Below are 9,584 nucleotides of genomic sequence, written 5' to 3' on the forward strand. Positions count from 1 at the left end.
CTTTTCATGACATCACAACCCTTTTTGGTCCCAGAATTAGTCTCTTAGCCTACAGTGAATGAGCCCTGGGCTGACTTCCAACTATCCTTAGTGACCTGCAAAAGTACCAAGTTCCTATTCAAATCCATCAAGCTTCCCCAGTTTAGCAAATGCCCTCAGAGCAAATAAGACTTAAAGGTTCCTTTAGTCGCTTCTGTGTTCACCTTTCTCTTAGCTTTTGGCATGTTAATACCTATCTTATGAATTGTTTTTCAAATACAGCATTCTTAGTGGTTTTCAGCTAACATCTAATACCTCAATCTATACTGTTCCTAAAATGCAAATTCCATATTTACTTTTCAAGTTAAAATTAACTCTAGTGGGTTAGGAAAGGATTTGCAGCCTAGATAGTCTATATTAGAATAGTTTCAGTATTATTTATGACTTCAGGTGATTACAGTAGACATTTAATAATTAAATAACACATTTTACTCCAATTAAGTTTACTTTTTAAAAAAAAAGAAAAGTATGCTTCTTTTGAAAAGCAGCATGGGCGGATGACTTGTTCTCTCAGGTATCAAGGTTCTTCAAACAGCTAAAGTAAGTAAGACTGTGGTAAGGATACACAAAGAGATCTGTTTTAGAAAGAGTAGCCTGGAAACAACTACACATATATGGAAACTTGATCTGTGATACTTGTAGATCTCCAGAATGAAAAACAGAATATTCAGTTCTACAATGCTGGGAAAAACTGATTAGCCATATGGAAAAAAAAAAAAAGAAACTGAACCCATATTTCGCACCACACAAAAATCAGTTCTACGTGGATTAAGGGCACAAATATGAAAGGCAACTTTTTAAACAAACTTTGTATTTTAGAGTAGTTTTAGAATCACAGTAAAATTGAGAAGGTACAGAGATTTCCCATATACCCCCTGCTTTTAGCAGAAAATATCAGACCATATATATATATTTAGATGGAGTCTCGCTCTGTTGCCCAGGCTGGAGTGCAATGGCACAATCTTTGCTCACTGCAACCTCTGCCTCCTTGGTTCAAGTAATTCTCTGCCTCAGCCTCCCAACTAGCTGGGATTACAGGCATCCGTCACAGTGCCCAGCTAATTTTTGTATATTTAGTAGAGACGGGATTTCACCATCTTGGCCAGGCTGGTCTTGAACTCCTGACTTCGTGATCCACCCGCCTCAGCCTTCCAAAGTGCTGAAAAAGTTGACATAGTCAACTATATTCGACTATAAAATGTGGTCATCAAAATACACTATAAAGAAAGTAAAAGACAGGCTGCTCACCTAGAGAAAAAAAAAAGTGCCACATGCATAAAGGACAAGAGATTCACACCCAGAATATATACAGAGCTTCTATTATAGAAATCCATTTTTTAGGCTGGGTGCGGTGGCTCACGTCTGTAATCCCAGCACTTTGGGAGGCCAAGGCAGATGGATCATCTGAGGTCAGGAGTTCGAGACAAGCATGGCCAACATATGAAAATCCATCACTACTAAAAATACAAAAAATTAGCCGGGCACAGTGGTGCGCACCTGTAATCCCAGCTACTCAGGAGGCTGAGATAGGAGAACTGCTTGAACCTGGGAGGTGGAAGTTGTGGGAGGTGGAGGTTGCAGTAAGCTGAGATCGTGCCACTGCACTCCAGCCTGGGCAACAAGAGTGAAACTCTGTCTCAAAAAAAATTTTTTTCAATCAATTTTTTAAAGTAAAATAATAATAATAATACATGGCAAAAGACATAAAGAGACAACCACAGAAGACAAACTAAGAAAGGTTCAACATCATCAGTAATTAAGGAAATTTAAATTAAACCCCCAATGGGATATCATCTCTCACTCATCAGATTGTCAAATAAAAACTTCAGGTAATTACGAATGTAGAAATGTCTTAAATGTTGAAAAAGAGAACAAAGTGAATACTTATATCCTGCTTGTGAGGGTATAAACTGGTACAGCCACTTTATAAAACAATTCAATATTTTCCAGCAAAACTGAGGGTGTTTAAAATCATGAACACAAAGAGACATACATTAGAAGGGTCATTTAAAAATAGATTTTAATGGAAAAAAGTAAAACTTAAATTTAAAAGAAAAAAAAAAAGATGACTGAAAACATCCTAAATATCCATCCACAGGATAATGGATAAACAGTGGTAAAGTCACACAATGAAATGATATACAGAAATAAAAAGTGAACAAACTATAATACACATCAGCATGAAGGAATCTCACAAATAGAATGTGCAAACGCAAAGCCACAGGAAACACATACTAGAATATCATTTATACAGCATTCTAAAGTGGACCAAACAATACAGTGTTTGCAATGCATAGATATGTGGTAAAACCATATAGAAAATCAAGGAGTGTGGAAAGAGAAAGATATAATCAGGGAGAACACACAGGCTGGCTTCAAAAATGTTGGTTATGTATTATTTCTTAACAATAAAATATATAGGCACGGGGGTATTTATTTGTATTCTCTGAATTTGTAGATGTGTCAAAGTACTGTTTTGCACATATGAAATAATTTATCATTTAAGAAGTAAATACATGGTTGTAGTACAAAACATTAAAAATTCAGAAAACTATATGAGTAAAATAAAACTTATTCATAATTATATTACCCTGAGATAACTATAGTATTTGAAGGAGGTAAACATACTTAAATGATGTGTCTTTCTTCTATTCTTTTTTATTTAATCTGTTTCAAAGGTTTATTGAAGTATAATTTACCTACAATAAATTTCACATATTAAAATTATAATTAAATGAGTCAGACACACACACACACACACACACACACACTAGTGGAAACATCATTGCCTCAAGAAAATGAATATATCCATCATCCCCTCAAAGTTTCTTCATACCCCTTTTTAATCCATCCCTCCTTACTTTCTCTTTCCCCTACTCCCAAGTAACCACAGATGTGTTTTCCATCACATTAGTGTGCATTTTCTAGAATTTTGTTGGGTATATGTTTGCGCATAGCTTATGCGTATGTCTTTAGTAGACAATGCCAAAAAGTTTTCCAAAATAATTACACCAATTTACACTTCCACTCGCAGATTATGAGACTTCCAGTTGCTCCACATCCTAATCGACAGGGTTGTCAGCTTTTTCCATTTTAACCATGCTTTTTATATTCCTAAGGAAAATACTTATAAAAACAATCTGAACTCTTGAGCAACAAAAAAAAATCAAACTTTCAATGAAGACTGAAGTTGAACTCATTATACAGAAATTTTAATCTAAGAGCATTTTCCCTTGAATGCATAATAATAATGGAAGCAAAGGCCCTAAATGATGTATGCCTCACAAATGCTGATTTAGTCCAAACACCTGATTTCTACATAAGATTTTTAGAAGAATCATTGGGACATACATAAAAGGACCACATAACTTAAAAGCAAGTTGGGAGTATCAACGTACTGGAACTCATGTGAAATAGAGTCCAACACAGTTTATATGTGTGATTTAAACACCAATAACACCTGAACCCAATACACCAGGCACAATACCACTAAAATACTGTTCATAATTTGGATGGGGCAGGGCATAACTACTTTATCACAAATAGTTATTTTCAATATGCTCAGCTTCTTGCTCTCAGCCTCTGCTACTTAACCATGAAAGAGGAATAATGTTATGAAATGATGCACTTCATTTTTAAAATTTGTAATTATTATGGCTAGTCTATCATCCTTTTGTCTCTCCTTTTTTCTTTTTTTAAATCATCTCACAAATTCCGATTTAGTCCAACTCTCCTCCTAACCTCTGTTTCTCAAAATACAGTTTCTAAACTCACTACATTTACTTGTGAGAGTAGAATCACTCCTCAGAGTCATTGAAATTTGGCTTCTACCCCTATATTGTACTTAAATTATATCTGCTGAGGTTAATGCCCCCCTCCTAACTTCCAAAGCCAATAGGTACTTAATCAGTTCTCGACTCCCAGATAGACTTCTCTCCTAGTTAAAAGTCTCCTCTCCTGGCTTTTCTGACACCACTGCCTCCTAGATTTCCTCCTTTCCTGATGCTCCTCCTCTGACTCCCTGGCCGCCTCTACCCATCGCTTCATGCTGGTGTTCCCCATCCTTGATCTTGCCCTCTTGTTAAACTAAACTTACTTAAATGATTTTTTACGCCCTTAGAGGATTAACTACCACAAATCCACTTCTGCTGCCAACATCTATAAGTCTGATCTTGACTTCAGAAAACCTGATACCAATATATCTATTAGTATATAACAACTAGACAGCTCTGCCAGATGTCCTGCCAGAAATTCAAACTCATTTTCTCTCAACCTGAATTGATCTCTCAATATTAGTTTTATTCGTGAATGCACAGTTATAATTCAAATGAAGTCAATAAAATACAAGACATAGATTTTGCATGAAGAGGTAAAAAAGAATAAATTTCTATTATGGCCTCTTCCTTAGTTATCAAGGTAACTCATATTCATGAGCAAAAACTACAAAATACAAAAAAGATGATAAAAAGCAAATCTCCTCCATCTCAGCTCTCAAATGCAAGCAACATTATCCCCTCCTTCCAGAAAAAGCAATTTTTAACCATGCTGAAGTTACACATCAAAATATGAAACTGGTAAATAGGATTTTGTTGCTATTGCTGATTCTCAATGTTTTTCAGGCTATGTTTTACAATATTAATCAGGGAAAAGAAATTTCTATTGACTGTCTATCTACAGGGAGAACCAGAATAATATTTTAATTACAAAGGCAATCCTTTTATTTGCTATATTTTAAATACGCTAAAGGAATCAGTGCTTTTGGCTTGGCATCTACCTTGTCTATACCCAGACGTCTATCGGTGTGTAATAGAGCCCACAGTTCACCCACTTATCTTCCTGTAAAGAAAACCATTGTAAAGGAAAGCCTGGAAGGAGTAGAAGTCAGAAATAAAACCCAGCTAGATAGACTGTGGTTTGCAACCACCACAGGAAAGTGCCACTTCTAACATCCTTTCGCCGCTTCACAAAGTTTCAGAAACATCACAGCTAAAAACCTCCTGCAAAGCTGTTCTCATCAGACCCCTCCAGGGAAAGGAAATTCGCTTCTCTTTCCCCAAAGCTCAGAGCCCACCTGGAAGCGCCGTCCGAAGCAGGAGCGCGGGGCAGGGAGCGGGGCGAGCGGCGGTCCCGCTGGGGCTGGGCGCCGCGCGGCTCAGGTGCGCTCTCGACCGTCCGGGGTCACGGGTCCCGTGGGCAGAGCCCCCTACCCGGGCAGGGGTCTCCACGTCGCCCACCCCGGTGCCCTGCAGACTACCGCGATCGCAGCTGTCGCGGGGCCTAAAGCTCCCTCAGGCCCCCGCGAGACAGGCGTCGCTGAGGAGACGCGGGAACAGCCCACGGGCCCCAACACCGCCCCATTTTAGAGAAAGTTACAAAGAGACCAACAGAAGGGCGCTCACCGCCGGCCAGCGACGCAGGGCCGCCCTCACAGGCGCCCACGACAGCCTGAGCGCGCTGCCAGCCGGGAGAAGCGCACCTGAGTCCCGCCGCCCTCCGCGGGGTCTCCACGCCCACCCCCGCGCTGAGGCGGCGCCGCGTGACCGCGGCCGGTTACCTGCTGGAGGTAATGGGCGCTCTGCCGTCGCCGCCCGCGGGCACTGTGACTCGGGTCACCTCGCGCGGCCGCGCCTCGAGGCCCCGCCCTCCCCAAGGCCTCCCCTACCCTGACACCCAGTCCCCTCCACTGCCCTCCCTGTCCCCACTCCCACGCCGCCCACCAGGGCAGCCCCGCCCCTCGGGACAGGCGCGAAGGGGCGAGGCCAGTGGGGCGGGGCCAGGCGGGGCAGGGCGGGGCCTCCCGCGTACCTGAGCGGCACTGCGCCTGCGTCCTTCGCGACTCCGCTCCTGGCAGCCACTTCCTGGGAAGGGGTAAAATGCGGCCAGGCACGAGGTGTGTCGTGGGAGCAGAAGGGAGACCAGCGGTAGGAGGGGGATGGAGGGGAAGCTATTGGCCTATGAAACTTCTCTGACCTGGGGAGGCAGCAACAGTCTTTCTGGCAGATGTTTCTGCACACTTTTCTTAGAAGCGGAGTAGTAGTGTTGTTACCTGACTTTCAGAGTTTTTATAAAAATCTAACTTATAAAGTTGAGAATCAGCCCTGCTCTCTTCACTTTTGTCGCTTCCTATCTGCTACTGCCTTGTCATCAATGGGTGTCTTGGAAGGAATATTAAAAGTATCAACCACAGCACCTGGCACCCTCGATTCTATGAGGGAATCCTCTCTCTAACCCTGGAAAAGCGGGGACCTGGCCCTTTTCTCTTGCCTTCGTTGGTGGGCATCTCAAGGCTGCCTGGAAAGTTGTTGAATGACTTTCCCAGATTGTCTGATGATGAATGGCTCAGCACTTTTTGTTTGTTTTGTTTTAACACAGGGTCTCCCGGGGTGGAATGCAGTGGCGTGTTCATGGCTCAGGGCAGCCTCGACCTTCTGGGCTGAAGTGATCCTCCCATCTCAGCACCCCACCTCCACCCCCACCCCCACCGCCCGCAAGCAGCTGGGAATACAGGCGCAAGCCAGCATGCCAGGCTAATTTTTTAAATATTTTGTAGAGACGAGGTCTCATTATGTGGCCCAGGCTAGTCTTGAACTCCTGGACTCACGTGATCCTCCCACCTCTGCCTCCCAAAGTGCTCCGCCTCCCACAGGGCTGGGATTACAGGCGTGGAACCGGCCTGGATGGTGGGATTGTAAAATTGAAATGAAGTTTAATACTTTCCTTCCTGGAGAGCAGTCTTTCCCAAAGTGAGTTCTGTCCATCTAAAGGTCCTAGAGATGATGGAGTGAGAATGGGGGTAGATCCCAAGATAACATTAATTTGGGGGAAAGAGACACAAAATACTTGCTTTCCTTGAGATTCACAATGCACACTAGCATTTTACAGACCTGAGACCGAGTTTTACTTTCTTTGATCCTGCATCTCCCAAATGTGTTTGACCATAGAACTCTTTTCTTGAGAAATGCCCATTTCCAATCTTGGGCATTAGTGTTTCAACAAACACTTTGAAAAACACTGCTTTCAAGTCCTAGTACATCCACTTTTAATAACATATCACCAATGTTTGCAAAGTTCTGCACTGTTTACACAAAGCTTTCATGAGTCATCTCATTGAATCCTGGCAATTGTGATATAGCTGTTATTATCTCATTTTGCAGCTGAAAATATTTAAAGGTCAGACAACCAGTTAGTGGTTGCCCAAACACAGAGACACAGAATCAAGATCTGAATCTGAATTTTGAACTCCAAGGCCTTTTAGACTAATATTCTTTATTCTTTCTTTCTCTCCCCAACCCCCGCCCATTTGTTCCTTTTTTTTCCCCAGGTTCTCAATGGTTGCCCAGACTGGATTGCAGTGGCACGATCATAGGTCACTGCTGTCTCCAGCCATCCTCCCACTTCAACCTCCCAAGTGTGAAGGGATTACAGGGGCCACCATGCCTGGCTAAATTTTTTAAGTTTTTTATAGAGACATGGTCATGCTTTGCTGCCCAGGCTGGTCTAAAATTCCTGGCTTCAAGTAATCCTTGCACCTCAGCCTCCCTAAGTGCTGGAATTACAGGCATGAGCCACAGTGCCCAGCCTCCCTTGATGTCTAAGGAGAGCACATCCTTGGTTAGAAATCACTAGAATCATGTGTTAGTTGAATCTTCTCAAAGGCAAAACCATTATTTTTCCAATATTTTACTTCCTCCCAACACCTGACTTAATGCAGGGCACAAAAGTGTCATTGAAATGTGCTGAATGAATGAAGGAGGAATGAATGCTAACTACTAATTAACTGAACTGATACTTCCTTAAATGAACAACTTTAACAACCACTTCGCTGATGCAGAAATACCAAGAACAGGAGCTCCCTGAATTGTTCCTAGTTTTCTTCCCTAGTCCACCTTAAAACACTTTCCTAGAAGAATTCACTCTATTGATGGATACAGTTCTTATAAAATCAGGGATCCAATTCCTTTGTTTTCCTTGAAATAGGCTTCCTTCCTGTTCTATCTCAGAGGCAAGGCTACATGAATGGAGGATACTGTACACCTTTCTTTGTGCTCTTATTTCTAACCTCTTCCCGCAAAAGGATCGTCCTCAAAATAATATGAATGGGTTTCGTTTGTTTTTTAATTTAACAATTTTATATTATTTGAGGCTGATCTAAGGAGAAAAATAGACTGGTCGATACAGATAACGTGGTTGCTTAGATATTACTGTGTGTATCAATTCTTTCATTTGATGAAGACAAATCATGTAATTCCTAATCTTAACCCCTATTTATTCTTTATTTAATGCAGTTTACACACATGCTTTGTGATTCAGCCCAGACCTACCTCTCTGGCCTTAGCTCCCAGTATTTCCATCACCCCTCTTCTTTTTTCTTTTTTTTTTTTTTTTTTTTTGAGGCGGAGTCTTGCACTCTCACCTAGGCTGGCGTACAATGGTGCGATCTTCACTCACTGCAACCTCCACCTCCTGGGTTCATGCGATTCTCCTGCCCCAGCCTCCCAAGTAGCTGGGATTACAGGCACACACCACCACATCTGGCTAATTTTTTGTATTTTCAGTTGGTAGGGGGTTTGACTATACTGGCCAGACTTGTCTTGAACTCCTGACCTTGTGATTCGCCCACCTCAGTCTCCCAAAGTGCTGGGATTAAAGGTGTCAGCCACTGCACGTGGCTTCCATCACCCCTTTCTGACCTACTGAAGGAACTGCAGTTCCCTAAACTGTTGAATACCATTCCTTCTACCGTTCTCTTATGGGTATCAACTAGCAAATTCATGCTCATCCAACCAAAATACCACCTCTTCGAGACAATGAAACCCCACAACACCCATTCCGGACTCAATTAGGTGCCATTTCTCAGCACAACCACCACAGTCCCTCTGTATTTCTATCATGGCGCCTACATAATGGCTGTAATGACTGGCGTCTTTTCCTACTTTCCTCTAGATGCATTCCAAGTGAGTTACCAATGGGGAGGAATGATGACTTCCACCTCTATTTCCTGAGCACACAGCATAGCACTTGACATAGAAGGCACTCAATGCTTTGTTGAATAAATGAAAACATAACTTCAAAAGAATATGAATTCCTAGAGTGCTTGTGAGATAATTTTACAAATAAATGGTCATGAATACATCGGGGATAGCAGACAAATTTTTCTTCTCTCAGAATTATTTCCCTCCAATTTTCTGCCTTAGCAGAACATAACAGCAGAAGCCTACACCTATTCATTCATTTCATGTATTTGCTCATCAAACATTTCTGAGTGCCTACCATATAACAGGTGCAGTTCTAGGCACTTGCTTCAGAGAGAAAGTGACATTTCAAAAACATCATGGATACTAATGAAACCTCAATTCCTCTCCCTGGGCACAAGGCTAAACTGCTTTGCCCATTCACTCTCCTTGCATCTAGGTAAGGTCATATGGCCAGTTCTGACCAATGGAATTTGAGTAGAGTAGAGTTTCACTTCTGCATCTAGGCAACCAACAACAGGTGAGCCTTCACCCCACTCTCTCCCTCTTTCCATTCCTTGGCAACCTCAGACT

At 42.1% G+C, this 9,584-nt stretch overlaps 1 protein-coding gene across 7 annotated transcripts in view; it reads right to left on the reverse strand.

Moving 5' to 3' along the window:
- Positions 1 to 5,645, reverse strand: part of TC2N (tandem C2 domains, nuclear) — a 67,523-nt gene extending 61,878 nt beyond the window's left edge. For 3 of the 7 annotated variants that reach the window (XM_078335631.1, XM_078335628.1, XM_035261293.3), the window contains exon 1: positions 5,594 to 5,645. The gene's annotated coding sequence lies outside the window, so the exon portion shown is untranslated. Of the gene's footprint in view, positions 1 to 5,110 lie in introns of all 7 variants that reach the window. The other 4 variants (XM_078335629.1, XM_054240296.2, XM_078335630.1 and 1 more) reach the window with 2 other exon arrangements.
- Between the last annotated feature and the right edge of the window lie 3,939 nt (positions 5,646 to 9,584).

Source organism: Callithrix jacchus, chromosome 8, assembly GCF_049354715.1.
Source record: "Callithrix jacchus isolate 240 chromosome 8, calJac240_pri, whole genome shotgun sequence".
Lineage (NCBI taxonomy): Eukaryota > Metazoa > Chordata > Mammalia > Primates > Cebidae > Callithrix > Callithrix jacchus.